This window comes from Chlorocebus sabaeus, chromosome 21 (genome assembly GCF_047675955.1).
Source record: "Chlorocebus sabaeus isolate Y175 chromosome 21, mChlSab1.0.hap1, whole genome shotgun sequence".
NCBI lineage: Eukaryota > Metazoa > Chordata > Mammalia > Primates > Cercopithecidae > Chlorocebus > Chlorocebus sabaeus.
Genome location: NC_132924.1, coordinates 26982107 through 27008251, shown reverse-complemented (window position 1 = coordinate 27008251; position 26145 = coordinate 26982107). Strand labels below are relative to the sequence as shown.

Sequence of the window (26145 nt, the reverse complement as noted above, 5' to 3'; positions counted from 1 at the left end):
GCAATTCTTGTCATAAGAAGGTATTAGATTTTTGTCAAATACTTTTCTGTATCACTTGAGATAATCATGTTGGGTATTTTCCCCTTCATTCCATTCATGTGGTGTATTATATTAATTGATTTCCATATGTTGAACCAACCACTCTTACATTCCTGGGATTAATCCCATTGGTGATGGTATGTAATCCCTTAAATATGCTGCTAGGTTTGATTTACTCGTTTTTTTTCCCCCAAAAAAAGATTTTTGCATGTATATTATAAGGGATATTGATCTATATTGTCTTTTCTTCAAGACGCTTTTTCTGGCTTTGGTATCGAGGTAATGCTGGCCTCATAGAATGAGTTAGGAAGTGTTCACTCCTCTTCAATTTTTTGGAAGATTTTGAAAAACATTGATGTTAGTTCTTTAAAATGTTCGGTAAGGTTCACCAGTGAAGTTCTCTGGTCTTAGGCTTTTTCTTGTTTGATGGTTTGATTACCAATTCAATCTCTTCACTTTTACAGATCTGGTCAGATTTTCTATTGGTTCTTGAGTTAGTTTTGGCAGTTTGTGTGTTTCTACAAATTTATCCATTTTATGTAAGTAATCTAACATATTGATGTACAACTGTTTATAGCTTCCCTTTGTAACCTTTTTCTCATTTCCGTAAGGTCCATAGTGATGCCTTTACTTGCATTTCTGATTTCAGTAACTGAGTTTATTTATTTATTTATTTTTTGCTTGGTCAGTCTAGCTAAATATTTATTAATTTTGTTGAGTTTTTTTCAAAGAACCAACTTGTGGTTTTGTTGATTCTATTAGTTTTTTATTCTCTATTTATCTTTGTTCTAATTATTACTTTCTTCTTTCTGCTAGCTTTGGGTTTAGGTTGCTTTTTTTTTAGTTAATTAAGGTATAAATTTATTCTATTGATTGAGGATTTCTCTCCTTTTTAATGTTAGCATTTACAGCTCTAAATCTTCCTCCACATATCATTTTCACTGTATCACATTTTTAAATGTGTCTTGGGGTTGAGCTTTTGTTTTTATTCTTCTTGATGTATTTTAAAACTTACCTGTTATTTCTTATTTAACACACTGGTTGCTTAAGAATGTATTGATTTCCACATATTTATGAAGTTTCCTGCTTTTCTTCTGTCCTTAACTCCTAGCTTCATTACATTATGATTGGAGAAGACACTTTATACAACTTTTAAGTATTTAAATGTATTGAAACTTGTTTTATGACCTAACATATGGTCTATTCTAAACAATGTTTCATGTATACTTGATGAAAATGTGTATTCTGTTATTGAGTAGACTGCTATACAGATGTCTGTTAGTCCAGTTGGTCTATAGTGTTGCTCAAGTCTCCCATTTCCTTACTGATCTTTTGTATGGTTTTAATATCCATTTTTGAAAGTAGATATTGAAGTCTCCAACTATCCTTGCAGAAGTGTCTATCTCTTCAAGTCTGTCAATCTGCTTCATATGTTTTTGGGGCTTTTGTTGGTGCATATGTGTACATAATTGTTATATCTTCTTAATGGATTCATCTTTTCATTATTTCATAATATCCAACCTAGTGTCTTATAATAATATTTGTGTTAAAGTCTATTTTATCTGATATTAGTACCAGCTCTTTTTTGGTTACTGTTCCCATAGGATTTTTTTTTTTTCTTTTTCTTTTTCTTTTTTTTTTTTTTTTTTTTGAGATGGAGTCTTGCTTTTGTCACCCAGGCTGGAGTGCAGTGGCCTGATCTTGGCTCACTGCAACCTCACCTCCCAGGTTCAAGCAATTCTCCTGCCTCAGCCACCCAAGTAGCTGGGATTACAGACACCCACCACCACACCCGGCTAATTTTTGTATTCATAGGATTTTTTTCATCCTTTTAGTTTTATCCTATTTATGACCTTGAATATAAAATGAGTCTCTTTTAAGCAGCATATAGTTAAATGATAATTTTTATGTATTCTGTCAATCTTTGCCTTTTAACTTAGGAATTCAATCCATTTACATTTAAAGTAATCCAATTACATTTAAAGTAATTGCTGGTAAAGAAAGACTTATTTCTGCTACTTTATTATTTGTTTTCTGTTTATAATTTTTTGTTTCTCAATTCTTCTTTACTGTCTCCTTTTGTAAATAATGATGTTTTTGACCGGTGTGGTGGCTCACACCTGTAATCCCAGCACTTTGGGAAGCCAAGGTGGGTGGATCACCTGAGCTCAGGAAGTCAAGACCAGGCTGGCCAACATGGTGAAACTCTGTGTCTACTAAAAATGCAAAAATTAGCCAGGTGTAGTGGTGGGTGGCTGTAATCCTAGCTACCCTAGAGGCTGAGGCAGGAGAATCACTCAAACCTGAGAGGTGGAGGTTGCAGTGAGCCAAGATTGCACCATTGCACTCCAGCCTGGGCAACAAGAGTAACACTTTGTCTCAAAAAAAATTAATAATAATAATAATTTTGTCTAGTGTACAGTTTTGATTCCTTTTTTATTTCTTTTTCTGCATGTTTCCTAGGGTTTTTTTTTTTTCCTGTAATAGTTACCCTGTGGATTATAATTAACATCTTGATATTATAACAATCAAATTTAAATTAATATCAACTTAGTTTTGATTGTTTATAAAACTCTGCTTCTTTATAGCTCTGTCTCCTTTTATATCATTGTCACAAATTACATCTGTATATATTGTATGCCCATTAACATACGTTTTATAAATGTGTCTTTTAAATAATACAGGGAAAAATAGAGGCATTACAAACCCAAAATAAAATAATACTGGCTTTTATATTTACCTATGAAGCTAACTTTCCTGCTGTTCTTTATTTCTTCTTATAGCTTTGAGTTACTGTCTAGTGATCTTTCATTCCAGGCTGAGTACTCTCTTTAGTATTTCTTTTAGGGCATATCTACGAGTGAGGTATTCCTTCAGTTTTCCTTCCTAAGAATATCTTAATTTCTCTTTCATTTTCAAAAGACAATATTACTGGATGTAGAATTCGTTCTTTTAATTTGTTATTTCTATAGGTTATTGTGGAATAGGTGGTTTTTGGTTACATGAGTAAGTTCATAAATGGTGATTTGTGAGATTTTGGTGCACCCATCACCCGAGTAGGATTCACTGCACCCTGTTTGTACACCTTTATCCCTCACTGCTTTCCCACCCTTTCCCCCTGAGTCCTCAAAGTTCATTGTGTCATTCTTATGCCTTTGCATCCTCATAGCTTAGCTCCAACTTATGAGTGAGAACATACAATGTTTGGTTTTCCATTCCTGAGTCTTAGAATAATAGTCTCCAATCTTATCCAGGTTGCTGCAAATGCCATTAATTCATTCATTTTTAGGGCTAAGTGGTATTCTGTTTTGTGTGTGTGTATGTGTGTGTGTGTGTATGTGTGTATATATATGTATATAGGTGTGTGTGTGTATATATATATAAAATATATGTATCAAAAACAGTTTCTTTATCCACTTGTTGATTGATGGGCATTTGGGTTGTTTCCACATTTTTGGAATTGCGAATTTTGCTGCTATAAACACACATATGCAAGTATGTTTTTCATTTAATGACTACTTTTCCTCTGGGTAGATACAGAGTGTGGGATTGCTAGATCAAATGGTAGTTCTATTTTTAGTTCTTTAAGAAATCCCACACTGTTTTCCATAGTGGTTGTACTAGTTTACATTCCCATCAGCAGTGTAGAAGTATTCCCTGTTCACCACATCCACGCTAACCTTTTTTAAAAAAAATTTTTTTTGATTATGGCCATTCTTGCAGGAGTAAAGTAGTATTGCATTGTGGTTTTGATTTGCATTTCCCTGATCATTAGTGATGTTGAGCATTTTTTCATATGTTTGCTGGCCTTTTGTATATCTTCTTTTGAGAATTGTCTATTCATGACCTCAGCCCACTTTTTGATGAGATTTTTTTTTATTGCTAATTTGTTTCAGTTCTAGATATTAGTCTTTTGTCAGATGTATGGGTTGTAGAGATTTTCTCCACTCTGTGGGTTGTCTGTTTACTCTGTTGACTGCTCCTTTGGCCATGCAAAAGTTTTTAGTTTAATTAAGTCCTAACTATTTATCTTTGTTTTTATTGCATTTGCTTTTGGGTTATTGGTCATAAAATCCTTGCCTAAGCCAATGTCGAGATCCAATGTTATCTTCTAGAATTTTTATAGTTTTAAGTCTTAGATTTAAGCCCTTGACCCATCTTGGTTTAATTTTTGTATAAGGTGAGAGATGAGGATCCAGTTTTATTCTCCTACATGTGGCTTGCTAGTTAATCCAGCACCATTTGTTGAAAAGTTTCCCCATTTTATGTTTTTGTTTGCTTTGTTGAAGATCAGTTGGCTGTAAGTATTTGGCTTTATTTCTGAGTTCTCTATTCTGTTCCATTGGTCTATGTGCCTAGTTTTATACCAGTACCATGCTGTTTTGGTGACTATAGCTTTATCATATACTTTGAAATCAGATAATGTGATGCCTCCAGCTTTGTTCTTTTTGCTTATTCTTGCTTTGACTATGTGGGCTCTTTTTTGGATCCATATGAATTTTATCATTGTTTTTTCTAGTTCTGTGAAGAGTTATGGTGGTATTTTGATGGAAATTGCATTGAATTTATATATTCCTTTTGGCAGTACAGTCATTTCACAATATTGATTCTACCCATCCAAGAGCATAGGATGTGTTTCTATTTGTTTGTGTCATCTATAATTTATTTCAGCAGTGTTTTGTAGTTTTCCTTGTAGAGGTCTTTCACCTCCTTGGTTAGATATATTCCTGAGAATTTTATTTTTTTGCAGCTATTATAAAAGGGGCTGAGTTATTGATCTGATTCTCGCTTGGTCACTGTTGGTGTATAGAAGAGCTACTGACTTGTGTACATTAATTTCATATCTGTAAACTGCTCAATTCTTTTATCAGTTTTAGGAGCTTTTTGGAGGAGTCTTTAGGGTTTTCTAGGTAAACAATTACATCATTAGCAAACAGTGAGTTTGACCTCTTTAACAATTTGGATGCCCTTTATTTCTTTCTCTTCCCTGATTGCTCTGGCTAGGACTTCAAGTACTATGTTGAAGAGAAGTGGTGAGAATGGGCATCTTTGTGTTGTTCCAGTTCTCAGAGGGAATGCTTTCAACTTTTCCCCATTCAGTATTATTTTGGCTGTATGTTTGTCAAAGATGGCTTTTATTACATTGAGGTAAGTCCCTTGCATGCTGATTTTGCTGAGTGTTTTAATCATAAGGGGATGCTGAATTTTGTTGAATGTTTTTCCTGAGTCTATTGAGATGATCATGTGATTTTTGTTTTTAATTCTATTTATGTGGTGTATAACATTTATTGACTTGCATATGTGAAACCATCCCTGGTATGAAACCCACATGGTCATGGTAGATCATCTTTTTGATATATTGCTGGATTCAGTTAGCTAGTATTTTGTTAAGGATTTTATCATCTATGTTCATCAAAGATATTAGTCTGTAGTCTTCCTCTTTGGTTATGTCCTTTCCTGGTTTTGGTATTATGGTGATGCTGACTTCATAGAATAAATTAGGGAGGGAGTCTTCTTTCTCTGTCTTGTGGAATAGTGTCAAAAGGGTTGGTACCAATTCTTCTTTGAATGTCTGTTAGAATTCTGCTGTGAATCCGTCTTGTCCTGGGCTTTTTTTTTTTTGTTGATAATTTTAAAATTATCATTTCAGTCTTGCTGCTTGTTATTGGTCTGTTCAGGGTATCTAATTCTTCCTTATTTAAGCTATGAGGGTTTTATTTTTCCAGGAATTTATCCATCTCTTCTAGGTTTTCTAGTTTATATGTGGAAAGGTGTTCATAGTGGCCTTGAATGATCTTTTGTATTTCAGTGTTGTCGGTCGTAATATCTCCTGTTTCGTTTCTTAGTGAGGTTATTTGGATTTTCTCTCTTCTTTTCTTGGTTAATGTTGCTAATGGTCTATCAATTTTATTTATCTTTTCAAAGAACCAGCATTTTGTTTCATTTATCTTTTGTATTTATTTTTTGGCTCAATTTCATTTAGTTCTGCTCTGATCTTGGTTATTTCCTTTCTGAGTTTCATTTGTTCTTGTTTCTCTAGATTCTTGAGGTGTGACCTCAGATTGTCTGTTTGTATAGATGTAGGCATTTAGGGCTATGAACTTTCCTTGTACTATCCCAGAGGTTTTGATAGGTTGTGTCATTATTGTCATTCAGTTCGAAGAATATTTTAATTTCCATCTTGGTTTCATTTTTGACCCAATGTTCATTCAGAAACAGGTTAATTTCCATGTATTTGCATGGTTTTGAAGGTTCCTTCTGAAGTTGATTTCCAGTTTTATTCCACTGTGATCTGAGAGAGTGCTTGATAAAATTTCAATTTTCTTAAATGTATTGGGTCTCATTGTGTGGCCTATCATATATCCTGGAGAAAGTTCCACGAGCTGATGAATAGAATGTCTATTCTGCAGTTGTTAGGTAGAATGTTTTGTAAATATCTGTTGAGTCCATTTGTTCCAGGGTATAGTTTAAATCCATTCTTTCTTTGCTGATTTTCTGTCTTGATGACCTGTCTAGTACTGTCAGTGGAGTATTGAAGTCCCCTACTATTATTGTGTTGCTGTCTATCTCATTTCTTAGGTCTAGTAGTAATTGTTTTATATATTTGGGAGCTCCAGCTTTATGTGCATATATATTTAGGATTGTGATATTTTCCTGTTGGACAAGATCTTTTATCATTATATAATGTCCCTCTTTGTCTTTTTTAACTGCTGTTGCTTTAAAGTTTGTTTTGTCTGATATAAGAATAGCTAATCCTGCTCGCTTTTGGTATCCATTTGCATGGAATGTCTTTTTCCACCCCTTTACCTTAACTTTATGTGATTCTTTATGTGTTAAGTGAGTCTCTTGAAGAGACAGTAGATAGTTGGTTGGTGAATTCTTACCCCTTCTGTAATTCTGTATCTTTTAAGTGGAGCATCTAGGCCATTTATATTCAATGTTAGTATTGAGACATGAGTTATCATTCCATTCATTGTGCTATTTGCTGCCTGTACACCTTGGTTTTATGTTTCTTTTTTAATTTTATTTTTGTTTTATAGGTCCTATGAGATTTATGCTTCAAAGAGGTTCTGTTTTGATGTGTTTCCAGGATTTGTTTCAAGATTTAGAGCTCTTTTTAGCAGTTCATATGGTGCTGACTTGGTAGTGGTGAATTCTCAGCATTTGTTTGTCTGAGAAGACTGTATCTTTCCTTCATTTATGAAGCTTAGTTTTGCTGGATACAAAATTCTTGTCTAATAATTGTTTTATTTAAGGAGGCTGAAGATAGGGCCACAATCCCTTCTAGCTTGCAGGGTTTCTGCGGAGCAATCTGCTAAGTTTAACATAATAGGTTTTCCTTTATAGGTTACCTGGTGCTTTTGCTTCATAGCTCTTAAGATTCTCTGCTTCATCTTAACTTTAGATAACCTGATGACAATGTTCCTAGGCAATGATATTTCTGCAATGAATTTCTCAGGTGTTCTTTGAGCTTCTTGTATTTGGATGTCTAGGTCTCTTGCAAGACCAAGGAAGTTTTCCTTAATTATTCCCCCAAATATGTTTTCCAAACTTTTAGATTTCTCTTCTTCCTCAGGAAAGCCAATTATTCTTAGGTTTGGTCATTTAGCATAATCCCAGACTTCTTTGAGGCTTTGTTCATATTTTCTTATTCCTTTTTTATTTGTCTTTGTTCGATTGGGTTAATTTGAAAACCATGTCTTCGAGTTCTGAGGTTCTTTTTCTGCTCATCAATTCTATTGTTAAGACTTTCCAGAGCATTTTGCATTTCTATAAGTGCATCCCTTGTTTCCTGAAGTTTTGATTGTTTTTTATTTTTGCTATCTATTTCACTGAAAATTTCTCCCCACATTTCTTACATTTTTTTTTTTTTTTTTTTTAGTTTCCTTAAATTGGGCTTCACCTTTCTCTGGTGCCTCCTTGACTGGCTTAATAACTGACCTTCTGAAGTCTTTTTTCAGGTAAATCAAGGATTTCTTCTTGGTATGGATCCATTGCTGGTGAGCTAGTGTGATTTTTTGGGGTGGTGTTAAAGAACCTCATTTTGTTATAGTACCAGAGTTGGTTTTCTAGTTCCCTCTTATTTGGGTAGGCTCTGTCAGAGGGAAGGTCCCTAGGCCCTAGCTCAAAGCTGTTGTTCAGATTCTTTTGTCCCGCAGGGTATTCCCTTGATGTAGTACTGCCCCCCCTTTTCCTAGGGATGTGGCTTCCTGAGAGCTAAGCTGTAGTGATTGTTATCTCTCTTTTGGATCTAGCCACCCAGCAGGTCTACCAGACTCCAGGCTGGTACTGCCAGAGTCTGCCCAGAGTCCTGTGAGGTGAACCATCTGTGGGTCTCTCAGCCGTGGATACTAGCACCTGCTCTGGTGCAGGTGGCAGGGGGGTGAAATGGACTTTGTGAAGTTCCTTATTTTTGGTTGTTTAATGCATTATTTTTGTGCTTCTTGGCCTCCTGCCAGGAGGCGGTGCTTTCAAGAGAGCATCAGCTGTGGTAGTATGGGGAGGATCAGGCGGTGGGCAGGGCCCTAGAACTCCCAAGAGTATACACCGTTTGTCTTCAGCTCTCAGGGTAGGTAGGAAAGAACCATTAGTTGGGGACAGGGCTAAGTGTGTCTGAGCTCAGACTCTCCTTGGGAGGTCTTACTGCAGCTGCTGTGGGTAATTATGGTATGGTTCCCAGGTCAATGGAGTTATGTACCTGGGAGGATTATGGCTACCTCTTCTGTGTCACGCACGTTGTCAGGGAAGTTAGGGAAAGTTGGCAGTCATAGGCCTCACAGAGCTCCCAAGCAACCCAAAAGGCCAGTCTCACTCCCACCATGCCCCGCCAACAGCACCGAGTTTGTTTCCAGGCAGTGGGTGAGCAGGGCTGAGAACTTGCCCCAGGCTACCTGCCTCCCAGCTGTGAAAGCAAGTAGGCTTTAGTACTTCCCCACCTGTGGAGTCTGCATACCAGATACACACCCTCCCCCAAGTTCTGTCCAGGAGACTTCTAGTTTCATAGCAATTGTTACAAAGTTCAGCTGGAGGTTTCCTTCTTCTTGTGGCCTTTTCCCAGTGCCTCTGGCAGCACTCCCCAAGGACCCTTGTGAGACAAGGCAGAAATGGCTTGTTAGAGGACCCAGAGAGCCCACAGAGCTTTCCTGCTGCTTCCTCTACCCCTGTATTTCACTTGGCTCTCTAAATTGACTTAGCTTCAGGTATGATCAAAATATTCTCCTGTTATATAGACCTTCAGGTTACCTAGTGAGGGTGTATATTCGGGGGTAGACTCTCACTTTCACAGTTTGGGCACTCACAGGATTTGGGGTGTCTCCTAGGTCTTGCAGGAACAATCCGCTTCCTGCAGAGGGTCTATGGGTTCTCTCAGCTTTCCTGATTTATTCCTGCAGTCATTCTGGAGCAAGAGTTCTTGAAGCAAGACTCCACATGCTGCTCTGTCCATCTGAGTGAGAGCTGCAATCTAGTCCTGCCTCCTGTCCACCATGATCCTCTGTAAAACTTGGATGTGGAATTCTTGATTGATAGGATCATTTTTCTTTCAGCACCTTAAATATGTTATCCCATTGCCTTATGGCCTCCATAATTCCTGAAGAGAAACCTACTGTCAATCTTACGGAGGAGCTCTTGTACATGACAAGTCATTTCTTTTTTGTTACTTTTAGGATTGTCTCTTAGTCTTTCATTTTTCGAAAATTTAGTAATATGGTGTCTTGGTATGGATATCTGTAAGTTTCTCCTTCTTGGAGTTCATCAGGCTTCTTGCATGTGTAGATTTGTGTCATTTGGGAAGGTTTTGGCCATTATTTCTTTAAATATGCCTTCTGTCCCTTTCTCTGCCTTCCTCTAAGCTTTCACCCAGAGGCGAAAGCTCAGGGTCTTCTCATGTCTTTTTTGAGAGTTTATTCAGTCCTGATTATGCATTTGATCTCCTTGATTTACTTGTACATATTAGTGCTTTTGAAAATTGTTATTCCCCCATATATCTTCTTTCCCAACTTCATTCTTCCTAGGATTCTTGATCTATTGTTTGTCCTGACTGTTATCACTTGCTCCAAGCTGCTGTGGACAGTACCTTTGGCTTTAAATATTTTTAGCAAATGTGGCTCAGGAAGCTCTATGACCCTGGGAATATTCCAAGTTAGGTAAAACAAAGGCACACTTTGTACTGATCCTTCAGGGACCCTGGGAATATTCTAAGTTAGGTAAAACAAAGGCACACTTTGCACTGATCCTTCAGGGAGCTGCCAGACAGGTCAAAACACACAACCAAAACTCTTCAGGAATAAAGTCTATACTGTCCCCTGTGACATTAGCAAACTAGAACAGTATCTTCATGGCCACCATTACTCTGGGGAGGAGGGGTGGCAAGCAGGCAATTTTAAATGCTCTAACACCCTCTTATCACAATGCAGCAGCTTCTTTCTTCATTAAACTTCCCCTGGTTGTTGTTAGTTTTTCACTGTGTTTCCTCGTTCTGTGAAAGTTGATTCTACTAGTTTTTGCCAGCATTTGTTGCTGGATGTATGGAGCCTTAGAGTTCCCTACTCTGCTGTTTTTGGCAAAATCAATTGCACCTATTTTTAACTTGTCAAATTAGATGCTTAGATAGTTTATTTTCACTTTCTTCTTCTCTAATATAAGCAGTTAGGAACCATAAGTTTTTCTCAAGGATTTTTTAGTTTCATCATCTCACAAATTATTATATGTTATTCTCTCAATCTCTCTCCTCCTTTTTTTTTAGGTTTGGGGGTGCATGTGAATGTTTGTTACATAGGTAAACTCATGTCACAGGGGTTTGTTGTGTAGACTATTTCATCACCTAGATATTAAGCCCAGTACCCAATAGTTACCTTTCCTGCTCCTCTCCCTCCTCCCACCCTCTGCTTTCAAGTAGACCACAGTGTCTGTTGTTTCCTTCTTTGTGTTCATAAGTTCTCATCATTTAGCTCCCACTTGTAAGTGGGAACATGTGGTATTTGGTTTTCTATTCCTGCATTAGTTTGCTAAGCATAATATCCTCCAGCTTCATCCATGTTCCCACAAAAGACATGATCTCATTCTTTTTATGATTGTATGGTATCCCATGATGTATATGTACTACATTTCCTTTATCCAAACTGTCACTGATGGGCATTTAGGTTGAGTCCATGTCTTTGCTATTGTGAATACTACTGCAATGAACATTTGTATGCATGTGTCTTTATGGTAGAATGATTTCTATTTCTCCAGGTAAATATCCAGTAGTGGAAATGCTGGGTCAAAAGGTAGCCTTGCTTTCATCTCTTTGAATTGCCATACTGTGTTCCACATTGGTTTACACTCCCACCAACAGTGTATAATTCTCTTTTCTCCGCAACCTCACCAGCATCTGTTATTTTTTGACTTTTTAGTAATAGCCATTCTGATGGATGTGAGATGGTATTTCACTGTGATTTTGATTTGTATTTCTCTAATAATCAGTGATATTGAGCTTTATTTCATGTGCTTGTTGGCTGCATGTATGTCTTCTTTTGAAAAGTGTCTGTTCACGTCCTTTTTAATGGGGTTGTTTTTCTCTTGTAAATTTGTTTAAGTTTCTTATAAGTGCTAGATATTAAAACTTTGTCAAATGAGAGATTGAAATATTTTCTCCTATTCTGTAGGGTGTCTTTTTACTCTGTTGATAGTTTCTTTTGCTGTGCAGAAACTCTTAACTTTAATTAGATCCCACTTGTCAATGTTTGTTTTGTTGTGATTCCTTTTGGTGTCTTTGTCATGAAATCTTTGCCCATTCCTGTATCCAGGATGGCATCACCTACATTGTCTTCCAGGGTTTCTATAGTTTTGGGTTTTACATTTAAATCTTTAATCTATCTGAGTCTATTATTGTATATGGTGTAAGGAAGGGGGTCCAGCTTCAGTCTTCTGCCTGTGGCTAGCCATTTATCTTAGCACTATTTATTAAATCAGGAGTCTTTTCCCCATAACTTGTTTTCTTTCTCTCGCTCTTTTTTTTTTTTTTTTTTTTTTTTTTTTTTTTTGAGATGGAATCCCACTCTGTCGCCCAGGCTGGAGTGCAGTGGTATGATCTTGGCTCACTGCAACCTCCTCCTCCTGGGTTCAAGCAATTCTCTGTCTCAGTCTCTCAAGTAGCTGGGATTACAGGTACCCACTAACCATGACTGGCTAATTTTTGTATTTTTTAGTACAGACGGGTTTAACCATCTTGGCCAGGCTGGTCTTGAACTCCTAACTTCGTATCAGTTTTGTTGAAGATTAGATCATGTGTTATTTTCGTTACCATCTCATTATGATCAATGAATCTATCATTTTTATTATGATTTCTTTTTGGGCAACTTTTACTTAGAAGTTTACTTTTAAATTTTCAAAAGTACCAGGCTTGTCTAGTTATATTTTTGTTATCATTTTCTAGCTTACTTTCTTGTATGTTTTAGTTTTTTTGAATTAGATGAAATGACATATGGTCTAATATATAATAATCTGATACTCTTCTATGTACCCTTGAATACATGTGTTCAGCCGATTTGAGAAGTATTAGTTTATATGTTTACATTAGGTCAAGTTTTTTTGCTGTGTAGTTAAAATCTGCCCTATCCTTGCTGATTATAATTATCTATTCCATCTTTAAATAAATAAGAGAATTTGCTAAAATCTGAAGTTCTGGTGGTGGATTTATCTTTTTCTCCCATAGTTCTATTATTTTCTTACTTTATTTATTCTAATGGGCTTAGAATTGCTATATCTTCCTGGTGAATTTAACTAGTAATCAATATACAGTAGTTCTCTTTATCTCTAGTAATGCTTTTAGCATTAAAAAATATTTTTATCTTATATTGATGCCGCTACATAATCTTTCTTAACTAATATTTGTCTGGTATACCATTTTATTGTTGTTTTAAAATTTTATGCTTTTGTTTTAGGTGCTTCCTTTTTCTTCTTTTTTGAGAGCAAGTCTACATGTGCCCAACGTTGTGTCTGGTAGCAGTGGGCCTCAGGATAAAAGGAGCAGGAAGAGCAGAGGAAATGGGAAGGACCTCAGTTTTACTGGGTGACTTTCTGGCACCTAGCAGGGATTCAATAGATGTCCATTGAACTGTCAAAATGAATGCAGATGGCTGGACTTGCTTCTAGTGAAACTCTTGGACCCAGGTGAAGTCTCCCCATTCCTTCTTCATGTTTGAATCTCTAGTTGTCCCATTGGGAATCCCTCATCCCCAAGGTCTTCTGCTTATGATAAATAATCAGTCAGGTTTGTGATTCAAAACAACATCTGTCATCTCTGTAAAACTAGTTCCCCATCCGAAAGCTGTGGCATTGTTTGACAAGAGTATGTATTATTTAAAACCAGACTTTGTCATGTTTTCAGTATCTGAGTACAGTTGGCCCTTTGTATCCACGGATTCTGCATAAATAGATTCAACCAATTGTGAATTGAAAATATTCAGAAAAAAAATGTATCCATACTGATCACGTTCAGACTTTCTTCTTGTCACAATTTTCTAAACAATAAAGTATAACAATTTACACAGGACTTACATTGTATTAGGAATTAAAAGTAATCTAGAGATAATTTAAGCTAGGTTAACATATGCAAATATAGCATCATTTTATTTCAGGGATTTTGGTATCCATGGAAGGATATCCATGGAAACCAATAACCCCATATATACAAAGAGACAACTATATTGGCATCCTTTACCTACTATAGAAAAATTCCTAGTCACCACCTCAGTGCCTCTTTCCCATCCTCTTTATTATCTTCTTCTGGAATTCCAATGGGATTTTTGTTGGACTTTCTCATCCTACTCATTATGCCTCTTCACTCCTCTTTGATCTATCTCTTTGTCTCTTTCTATTGCTTTTTGAGTAATTTATTTGGCCCATTCATCAAGTTTACTGTTTCTCTTTTTATTGGTTCCAACCTTCTAATCAACATATTCATTGAGATTCTAACTTTATTACAATTTTGTTTCATTTCTAGAAGTTCTATTTTGTTCTTATTTAAATGTATCTGGTAAATTAGAGAATTCGTCTTTCATCGAACTTGCAATTTTCTGCTTAATTTCTTTTAATATACTATCTATTAATGTATTTAGTTAGAGATAGGGTTTTGCTCTGTCACCAGGGCTGAAGTGCAGTGGCATGACCACAGCTCACTGCAGACCTGAACTCCTAGGCTCAAGCCATCCTCCCACCTCAGGCTCCCAAGTAGCTGGAACTATAGTTATGCACCACCAAGCCTGGCTAATTTTTGTTTTCTGGAGATGGGGTCTCACTGTGTTGCCCAGGCTGGCCTTAAACTCTTGGTCACAAACAGTCCTCCTGCTTTGGTCTCCCAAATTGCTGGGATTACAGGTGTGAGCCACCATCTCTGGCCTATTTTTAAATATTATATAATACTGTTTATCTGATATTCCCAATATATGCAATCTTTACACATCTGATTTCTGTGTGTACACAGATGTTCATGTTTACACAGTTGAGTTTTCCAAAAGTCATAGTACACTCATGAGAAAATGGAAGTGAAAAGACAAATACAATCTTAGTACTATTATAAAAATAGTTTTTGCCTAATGGATTCAGAGTCTTAGTGACCCTCAGACGTCCTCAGACTACACACTCAGAACCACTTCACTAAAGCATCCGTTGATACAATCAGTTATTTCTTTCCTATGCCTCCAAAATGTTTCTACCTAGATGCCAACCTTGGAAAAATTGAGAAAATGAAAGTTCAATTTATTTTCCATGGAGCCTAATTTTCTCTGGAATTCTAATCGAAAAAGATTGCAAGCAATGAAAGAATCAAATGCAGCTGTATTCAGTAGTTCTCCCTTATCCACAGCTTCACTTTCCATGATTTCAGTTAATAGTGCAGTAGAGTAAGATATTTTGAGAGACAATGACCCCATATTCACATAACTTTTATTACAGCATATTTTATCCTTATCATATGATATCAGTATATTATTGTTGTTCATTTCTTTATGTGCATGATTTATAAATTAAATTTTATCATAGTTAGGTACATATGTGTAAGAGAAAACATGGTGTATATACAGGGTTCAGTACTATCTGCAGTTGGGACCCTTCAAACATATCCCTCACAGATAAGGGGGGACTTGCTGTAACATTTTTGCTTCCTAACCAAGTGTTCTCCCTCCCCCAATCCCTGTCTTAGCATTTCTATCATTACATAATTCTCTGTTTGGAAAACTGTATCATAAGGCTTTTACTGCCACAATGCAGGTTAATTAGGAAATGAGAAAAACAAAGTAGTCTATTTCTTGGTCTTGAGTTTCAAGTGATTTAGAAGGAAAAATGAAAACCAGGCTACCTGGATCCAAGAATGGGAAAGAATGAGGAGTATGTAGGGAGGAGGAGACAAGAGCTTAAACATGGAGGCATTTCTGGCCGGGTGCGGTGACTCACGCACAAGCAAGGGCATCTGTAACCCACCCTACCCACTTTCTCAAGAGAGTCCAGAGAGCGAGTAAGGCACAGGGGCCCTCTTCTGCATATTGAAAGTGAGAAGAAATGTCTATGTGAGTGTCTAGGCAAAGAGCTTGAAACAGCCACTGTGGGTCTCTGCACCTGCAGCCTAGTGCAGGGATCAGAAGAATGTACTTACTCTGTGCAACAAGAGCCATGCCTTTGTGACAAAGCCTGTGGCCCAAAGAGACCCTGCAGTTGGAACAAGGAGGCACCACTTTGATCTGCTGACAGTTAAGTGCAGGGTGGAATCAGAGATATCTTAATAGATGCCAGTGATAAGAGATGACACCGAGGACCAGGCAGCTTAGACACACACACACACACATACATACACACGCGTAAGTACCCATGCACACGTGCGACTTGATACTGCATGAGTTTTCTAAAGCTTAAAGATGACTACAAGGACAAAGAATAAACACTTATTTGACTGCAATTAAGTTTTTGATATCTAGCAGAGTAGGAGTTTTGACTAGCAATTAACTTCAGTTTTAGAACATGACAAATGTTATTTTTATTATACAACTACAAACAAATATGTAATGAATGCTCAGATTCCAGGACCCTATACCTGGGGTGATGGGTGGGACGAGTTAAAGAAGGGATCTGGACACTGCTGCCTCGCTGCCTTCTTTATATGGGGATCATATCACAAATGAGGCTCACTGTGGCTCCAGTCTTGTTTACTGTGCAGCAAGGCTTTTGGCCAGAGAACATAATTGACGTGCATGGAGCTGGAGCTCTTGCCAGCTCACAGCAAAAGGGCCTCTAATTCAGACAAAAAGGAGTTGGACCTCTGCCAGTCATGTACCTGTCATGCTTTCATATAGGCATCAGTTAGACCCTGATTTCAGTCTGACAAACCAGAAAATATAAAACCGTCAGGATCAAGCCACACTCTTTACTGGGAGTATTAGCCTGGTAATGGAGAGGAATGTTATTGCTCTAAGCATTTGCATAATATCTATTAAGTAAAATTCTGTGAAGCTGCTATTCTTCATGCCAGCATCTGGCGGCAAGGGAGGACTATTTCAGGTCTCACCATCACAGCCACTTCACACTCAGGACATGCCACAGTCACTAGCACAGCCTGAGATTGGGGCAGGAAGTCCCCAAGGTGACCAGACAGAAAGCAGCCTCGGGGCAGAGCATGAGACTAGGGGTGGTAGCAGCTGGGTTTTATTTACTCTGGAATGTGTGACCTTGGGCAAGCTGCCAGCCCATTCTGTTCCTCTCTGCATGCCATACCACCTGCAATTCCTACATTACTAAGTCACTCCCGGGCCAAGGTCTGATGTCCCTATTAAAATGCTGTTGAGAGAGTAAGTGGCTTCAGTTATTAGCCCTGGAGAACTAGTTCACCAGTTTGATTTGTTTACAGCTGAGAACTCTTTCAGTTTGTGTGGGTGAGGTGCTGAGCAGGTGGAAGAGGCTTTGCTGGAGTAGGGGATCCCACTCCCTTTTCTGCCTGGGAGTGGGACTGGGGGAAGGGGGAGTATTTGTCAATCACAACAGAATCCTAGACATGTATGTCTGGGAGGCATAGCATAGGCCATTGCATTCATCTTCCCCCAGTACCCAAATCCCTGACCAATGGAACTGAGGATCTTTACTTAATAACCTCTGGTGATGGGATAATCACCTCCTCCCAAGGCAAGCTACTTAGAAACTCTAAGATATTATTGAGAAAAGACCCTGAGCCCAGTCTTGAATTAGTCCAAAGTCTAATGCTTCTCCCAGGTGACAACCCTTGAAAGAGTGTGTGACAGGCACCATGCCCCCCGAATGGTCTCTCCTTGCAAATAAATAATACCTGTTTCTCCCTCTGCAATGTGCGCAGCCCAAACAATGCCGAGCCTCTGTGTGGCCACTCTCAGCCTGATGTTGTACCCTAAACCTTCAGCCACAGTCTTAATGCCTGGGAATGGGGGAATGTGTGGAAAATGGCACGAAATACAGTACACGGGAAAATGTCTTAACATTTCTCTTGATTCTCTAGCTCCTTATCTCTTGTCTTAACAATCTCTTTCTAAAACTTTCAAGGGAAAAAGAAAGGGGGTAGAAAGCGGAAGTGAGGAGAGGTAAAGGAAGATGTTCATTACTGGGAGCCTATAATGTTTCAAACACTTGGGACATTTAACCTTCCCAAAGTAAGTATACTCATCCTAATTTTATAAGGTAGAAACTAAGACCCAAGATATCTAAGTAAGTTGTCCAAAGTCACAAAGCAATTACTTGGCAAACAATGGATTCAGGTAATGACTATATCATAGGCCAGGCCCAATTACACTCAAAATAATTCACATCTTCCTGAGAGGCAAGCCCTGGGGGCCCAAATGGGGGTTGTTGAATAAGGGCAGAAAGTACAAGGGAGACAAGTTGCCAATCACAGCTTGGCCCTGATTATAATAACTGATACAATCAAAGTTAAATTTCATATCCTTAGAAGGTTTCCTGCATATTCCAAGGCTGATGAGAAATTCCCATTCTAAGAATGGGGATCTGCTGAATGTCTTAAATTCAGGCCCTTAATTAAATCTTTTAAGATGACTCTTTCTGTGTTTGCCTTTAGTCTTTTATTTCTATTCAATATTGTTTCCGGACCAAACTGAGGGTTGGGCTGCTGTTTCTTGTAGCCCAATAACGAGATGCAAATGAACTGGGGAGGAAGAGAGTTTTTTTTTTTTTTTTAAGTATATAAAAACATTGATTCATTAGAAAACAAGGAGACTGGCAAACATATATTCCAAAGTGAAAGCAGCTCCACGCAGTTCAGTTAGCCTAATTTAAGAGAAAGGCCTTGCACTTTAAAGATTGTGTATTTTTTTTTTTTCCAAAAAAGGAGACAGGCAAATATTTTACAAGGGGAACAGAATTAGAATTCCAGGTCACCCTACATGATACCCTGCACAGGGAGGACAGGAACAGGCAAGACGACTTCCTAGGATCTGTGCCTGCGAGCTGATGCTCTGAGAACGGGCGTTGTTGTCTTCGGTGTCCCATCTTCTGTCATCTAGGCTAAAAGATCTTCCTCACCTGACTCATCACTTGAGAAGACAACTTTGGGTTTCTTTCTGGAAGCTCGCTGCTGGGTGTTCGGATGCCGAAGGGCAGTACGGCATGACTCTGGAGTGACAAAGTCATTGTCTGAGGCTGCAGAAGCCAGAGGCTGGTGCCTACAAACAGTGGATGGTTTCTTGACTGATGGGGCTCTCTGGCTACCTGCTTGGTTAATCTCAAGCTCCTCAATCCCATCCAAACCTCTGGTATGACAGGCCTGAAGCTTTTGCTCAAATTCATCTATTACAGCCTTGCCCTCAGGCTTGGCCCCATGTTGCAGCTTGCCCACAATTGACAAAAAAAACACTGAAGATGGATTCATCTGACAGTTTGTCTCCAAAACAGTCAAAATTGCCAAGCATCTTGCAGAGGCTTTGCTCTGTGAGGGGCAGCTGTGACACACAGTAGGCCAGGTCCCGCTGCACCTGCTTAGTTTAGGCTGTGCGGAACCACTGACACAGCTTTTCCACCAGGCTTTGTATACTTGTCTTTGGTGATGATGTAGGAGAGGAGCTGCTTCATAATGGTGTGAAAAGGCACTTCCTCCATCCCCAGCTCGGGGCCTGACAGGTGACTGATGATATCTGGAAGGGGATTATAGATTCTGCTGCCTTTGTGGGAGAGCTTGTTGAAGAACTTCTTGGCCAGGGCAGCAATCTGAGGCTCAGGGTCGATGAGCAGCACTGCCATCTCACTCACCTGCCCCTTCACCTTCACCATGTCCTTCAGGGTCAGGTGAGTCATCACCAGCACTGCTGTTTTCCACACTGGCTGAGCAGAGTCCCGAAGGTAAGCATAGACATGAGGAGTCCAGGGGTCCACTAGATTGGGAAGGCAGATGGCCAGATCTCCAGTGGCAACCATGAGGTTAGACCAGACAATAGGAAGTGGAGACTTTTCTAGCATGGTGAACAGAAGATGAGGCTGAGAGTCGCAGAAAGTGGCACTGATCATGCAGAACTTGCCAAGGGCAGGTGAAGCAGCTGCAGAGAGGTCTGGGTTGCTATAGAGGCCTGGGTTGTTGCAGACTTTAAACAAGAGTGGAACAAAGGCAGCCGGTGTCTGTTTGCCATCCAACAGTTCCATCTCGCAGAAGACGCGAATGATTTCTGTCTCTGTGTCATCTGCTGCCCCAGCCAGCCCCAGCTCCTCCTCCATGGTGGTCTCAAAACTTGTATTCTTCTTCTTGGGATCTTTCGGTCTTGTGCTCCTGTTTTTCCCAGAGAACTCAGTGCTGACAGAACTCTCCACTCACTGCCTGCTCCAAGTGGACCAGCTGCTGCAGAGTCACATGTTCAGCCAGGGACAACAAGTTCATCAACAGGAAAGTGGGGAGCATTGCAGGGGACTTCTTTGGGTCCTCCTGACTAGTTCTCTTTTCTTCTAGCTTCTCCAGGACCTGTTTTGCATAGCCCTGCCATATCTGGGCACAGATCACTTTGGGACCCTCTGCCAGTTGGTAAATGAGGGTCACTGCCACCTCTTTGAATGGGATCCAGAGTGGGTCTGGTGGACAAAGCCTTTTGGAACTCTCTCCCACAGTCACTCAAACAACCTGTGTTCCTGAGGCAGCCAGAATGGGGGGTGACGTTTGCCTGGAGAAGGCTTTCTACTGTCAGAGATACTGGCAATGGCATGGCACACCTGCTGGGCCAGCCGGTAATGCTGTGAAAACTTCAGAAGAGAGTTTTATTTTCTGCAACCGGTGACAGGGAGAAGACTTGGAAATTATTGCCTGACCAACTTAAAATTACAAAGTTTTCCAGAGTTTATATACCCTCTAAGCTATATGTCTACGTGTAAGTGTGCATTCTTCTAAAGATATAAATGGTTAACTTCTTTTAATCTATAACTAAGGCCTGAGTCCTGAAGACCTTCCTCTGGAGCCTCAGTAAATTTACTTAGTCTAAATGGGTCCAGGTGCTGGGGTGATTACCCTTATCTTGTCTCCTGCTAAATTACAGAGGTTGGGGAGTTCCTTCAGACCTCCAATCAACTTGTTTGTGGAGGCCTAGGGAGTTTCTTCAGACCTGCAGTGAAACTTGTTTAATCCTAAATGGGTCCTGTTAAGAATTCCTTTGTGGCCGGGCGCGGTGGCTCAAGCCTGTAATCCCAGCACTTTGGGAGGCTGAGACGGGCAGATCACGAGGTCAGGAGATCGAGACCATCCTGGCTAACGCAGTGAAACCCCGTCTCTACTAAAAAAATGCAAAAAACTAGCTGGGCGAGGTGGTGGGCACCTGTAGTCCCAGCTACTTGGGAGGCTGAGGCAGGAGAATGGTGTGAACCCAGGAGGCGGAGCTTGCAGTGAGCCGAGATCCGGCCACTGCACTCCAGCCTGGGCAACAGAGCAAGACTCCGTCTCCAAAAAAAAAAAAAAAAAAGAATTCCTTTGTTATTTTGTCATGCTTTAAGTCCCAGGAGAGGCCTAGGTAAAACTCTTGATGGGCTTTTGTTACATTCCAGCCTTCATATAAGGGCACTGGCTTTTAAGATTTAATTTAACCAGTCAGTACTGAAAGAGTTGTTAGTGACACCTGGCCTGCCACAATTATGAGTGTCCAGAATTTTACTAGATGTTTGGGAGAAGGGGAATGAGAAGCCTGAGTTAGGAATCTTCTCCATGAGTCTCTCACAATCTAGTTGGAAAGACTAATAAATTCAATGACATATTAAATGATAAGTAAATGACAACCTGTGGTCTTTACTTCATGCCTTTGCACACACTGCTGTCTCTACCTGGATGCCCTTCTCTCACCTGGTCTCTCTAGCAAAGCACTACTCATTCCTCAAGACACAAAGCTGAACAGGCACTCTGTGAAGCCTACCTAGTCCGCTTGGTTCCTTCCCAGAAGATTTTGCCAATCATCCCTCTTTTGGACAGATACCGTGCAACACTGTATTTTAATTATTTCACATCTCCCTGAAACACTAGAATGTGAGCAATTTGAAGATAGGAATGGAGTTTCCTTCCTCGTATTCTCAGCACATGGCATTGTGTCCAAAACCAAATAGTCAGCAATCATTAGTAATTGACATGTATTTAAAGAAGCCCTACGTGAAGTGGTGCAAATCAGGGTCCTCCAGGACAAGATGGGGACTTCACAGAGTGGGTGGAGCTTGTATTGGGCCTTAGAGGATGACTAACATTTGGAGATGCTGATGCTGCCAAAAGTAGAATAATCAGGAGGAATGAAAGGCCAGAAATATGAGAATGTCTTCCCCAGTGTTTCACGGTGGTCCTAGATTCAAATATCCCATCATGTCACAACTTCAAGATGAGGAAAATACTTTCACCAGGAAGATGAATGCAGTTCTGAATTACAAACCCAGGTGAGTTCTTAACAAGAACAGAAGACCAGCCAGGTGTGGTGGTACATGCCTGTAGTCCCAGCTACTCAGGAGGCTGAGGTGGGAGGATCGCTTGAGCCCAGGAGCTCTGGGCTGAAGTGCACTATGTGGATTGGATGTTTGTACTAAGTTTGGCATCAGTATGGTTACCCCGATCCCAGGAGCAGGTAACCCCTAGATTGCCTAAGGAAAGATGAACCAGCCCAAGTTGGAAACAGAGTGGATCAAAATTCCCATGCTGATCAGTAGTAGGATTATGCCAGTGAACAGCCACTGTACTACAACATGAGCAACATAGAGAGACTCCTTTTCCAAAAAAAAAAAATGAAAGAAACCTGCAATCCGAGCACTTTGGGAGGCTGGGGAAGGAGGATTGCTTAAAGCAAGGAGTCCAAGATCAGCCAGGGTAACATGGCGAGACCCTGTCTCTACAAAAATAAAAATAAATTAAAAATATACATAAATAAAAAATTATAAATGAATTTTAAAAAGAAAGAAAAAATAATAGAAGGCTTTGGGGATCAGAGAAGCCCAAAGGGATTCCTGGAGTTTCAAACACAAAATAGGCATGAGAGACTTAATCTGGATCTCAGACCAACACTAGAAGAAAACCTGGACATTTTGAAGCCTTTAAATTCATAAAACTTTGACAGTTTTATGAACATTTGTTGAAGCCTTGCCATGTCCAAGAAGGTCACCCAGGATCAGAACTTCCACCTATCTCCTCTTCTCCCCTGTCCTTTTCTGAGGTCTATACCCCCTTTGTAGTAGGTGGTCAACTGGACACAGGACTAAGTTTATCAAAACTTATTCTCAGGAAATAAAAGTAAGACAAGAAATACAATATACACAAGAACGCATGTTCTTGTACATCAGTAACTATCTTGAATAGCCTGTCTCTAGATTCTGCTTGATGTAAGAGTGGTTGCTTCTGAGAAAAGAACTGAGTGACGAACAATTGTTGGAGAAGGGTACCTTTCGTAGTTTTGGTTTTTATTATTTTTATTGAAGTACGAAGTTCAATTCTGTGCACACAAGTATCAGCTGACGAATTTTCACAAACAGAAGATACCAGTGTAACTACCACCCAAATCAAGAAATGTTCCCATCTGCCTCTATGCCTCCTCTCACCAATTCCCAGTACCACTTCTTCCCCCAACCAAAAGTCAGCTCTGAGGCCCAGACAGGCTTCACCTAATTTTATACTTTATTTTTTCTTTTTATGAACAGCTTTATTAAAATAGTCACATAACAATACAGTTCACCCATTGAAAGTGTAAAATTGAGTGACTTTTAGTATATTCACAGATATGTATAACCATCACCAAAGTCAATTTTAAAATATTTTCATCACCTCAAAAAGAAAGTGAATACCTTTTAGCTATAACTCCCACCCCACATCCTCCCCAACCCTAGTCAACTGCTAGTCTACTTCCTGTCTCTATGAAATTGTTTAATCGAATTAAACAAATTTCACTGGGGATTTGAAGAAACTCCCTAGGCCTCCACAAACAAGTTGATTGGAGGTCTGAAGGAACTCCCCAACCTCTGTAATTTAGTAGGAGACAAGATAAGGGTAATCACCCCAGCACCTGGACCCATTTAGACTAAGTAAATTTACTGAGGCTCCAGAGGAAGGTCCAATTCTCTACATTTCGTATAAATGGAATCATGTAATATATCATATTTTGTGATTGATTTCACTTAACACTTTCACGGTTCATTTTTGTTGTAGCATGTGTCCATATTTCATTTTTTATGGCTAAATAATATTCTATCATATGGATATACCACATTTTGTTTATCCATTCACCAGTTGATGGATATTTCAGTGGTTTTTACCTTTTGGCTCTTCGCAATAAAATGCTGCTACAAACATTTATGTACAACTTTTTGTGTGGACAGTTTTTTCTCTTGAGTATGTAACCAGGAGCAGAATGGCTGGGTCATGTGGAAACACTGTGGTTAGCATTCTAAGCAACTGCAGTTTTGCATTCCCACCAGCAGTGTACAAAGGTTTCCATTTCTCCTCATCCTCACCAACATTTGTTATTTGAGGATTGTTCATTACAAATACATAAAACAGTGGTTACCAGAGTCAGTCAGGGTGGGAGGGAGGAATGCAGAGATTTAGGTCAAGGATATAAAGTAGCGAATATGTAGAATGATTTAATTCTTTACATAAATAGAATCTCACAGTATGTGTGCTTTTGTTTCTGACTTACTTTGCTCAGCATTGGATTCAGGAGATTCATCAACAGTGTTGCCTATAGTTGCAGACTATTCACTATCCTTATTGAATGGTGTTCTACTGTGTGAACACACCACAGTTGATTTTTTCACTCCACTAGTGGTGAGCATTTGGGTCATTTCCAGTTTAGGGCTGCTATGAATACTGCTGCCTTGAACAGTCCAGGATACATCATTTTGTGAGCTGCTTATTTTTATTATTTGTGCTACCTGAATTTTGTACTATGTGCATGTATTACTTTTCTAAAACATCCTAAAACACCTTTAAGGGCTTTTAAACTAGATCAGAAACTGAGCTCCTTCCCTACTGACAAGTAGGCAGAAAAAAAATAATAGTAATAACTAATATTTACTGAATGCTCACTGAGCCACCTCTTCGGGAAAAAAATCTTTTCATATATGTTTGTATTTAATCCTCCAAATTACTCAAAGCCATAGGTATTCTCATTATGCCCATGTCAGACCTGCAGAAACTGAGACTGAAGGACGTTAAATAATGTGTGCGAAACTATACACCTAGCAAGTAGGGAATCACAGTACAAATACAGGTCTCTGACTACAAAGCCTGTGCATTCACCCTCCAATTACACAGCCTCCGATTACACTCAGCTGGGAGTTCAGGGCACCTGCTAGACACAGGGAGGAGAGGCTGAAATGAGAGAACCTGAAACTGCCAGCTCAGTCCAGCTCAACAACCCGGATTCTTCTTCCCCCCACTTCATGTCCTCATTAATCAAATGCTCTTGAACATGAAAAAGAGTGAGATTGGATTTTTGTTAAGATGAAAGAAACGAATCTGTTCCCATCTGGCACCTTCAAAACTCTTCTATCCAAGCCAGCAGGGAGCACTTAGTGCAACCTACATGGCAGTTTAATAATTCCCCAAGAATGCTGGGAGATTTGGCAATGTCACAACCGATCTGGATCCACCAGCACTTGAGAATAATGGAAAGAACAGGGGCCTAAGGTCTAGGGCAGGGGTCAACCAACTTTCTCTGTAAAGGCCCAGATACTAAATATTTTAGGCTTTGCAGATCCTTTGACCTCTGTGTCAACTACCCAACTCTGGCATTGTAACATGAAAGCAGCCATGGACAACACATGAGCAAACAGGCCTGGCTGTGTAAATAAAACTTCATTTATGGCACAGATATTTGAATTTCATATAATTTTCATGCGTCCAGGCATATATTTCTTTTTTAAAAAAATATGTTTTAACCAGTAAAATATGTAAAAGTTATTCACAGTTTGAAAGCTGCACAAAAATAGAGGACAAAGTCTAGAGACCTAGATTCAAATCCTCTCTCTACCATTTGTTATTTCTGTGGCTTTCCATATACAACTTACATTCAGCAAGCTTCGTTTCTCTCTTGAGAAAATGAGCAGAGCAGGTGTCAGGCATTCGGGGCCTCCCTCGTGGCTGGCACTGAGCCACATGCTTTATATGCTTTACTGAATTAAATCCTGTAATAAACACAAAAGGCTGAAATTATACGACTGCCTTTTCAGATAGTTACGATGACTAAGAAATTATGTTTATAATTGTGCCTAAGCTGGCCTCCATAGTTCATTGAGTTTGATGCTTCCTGTTGTACGCAAAAGTTGCCATGCTGGTTCGAAGAGAGCATGCCTGCTTTTTCTAATACCTGTGATGTTTTGAGTACCTATATTTGTATTGCATTTAGAGTAAATAATTATCTAATTGTATTATTCTATTTAATTATAATTGCATCAAGCTGCAATATACAATCCAAATTTCACTGAACTGAAAGTTGAGCTCACACTTTGAATAGTCACTCCTTCTATTAGGTTGATGCAAAAGTAATTGCCATTACTTTTAGTGGCAAAAATGGCAATTACTTTTGTACCAACCTAATATACATGTGCACAGTAGGCAGTTTGACTCAGGTACACTTATTCAAAACATTGCGTTAAGTAAGATAATACATG

At 39.2% G+C, this 26145-nt stretch overlaps 1 protein-coding gene and 1 pseudogene across 1 annotated transcript in view; one reads left to right on the top strand and one right to left on the bottom strand.

Moving 5' to 3' along the window:
* NPSR1 (neuropeptide S receptor 1) overlaps positions 1-26145 on the top strand; it is a 234422-nt gene that overhangs the window by 84569 nt on the left and 123708 nt on the right. The window lies entirely within an intron of this gene.
* LOC140709534 (condensin complex subunit 1 pseudogene) lies at positions 18476-25632 on the bottom strand (annotated as a pseudogene).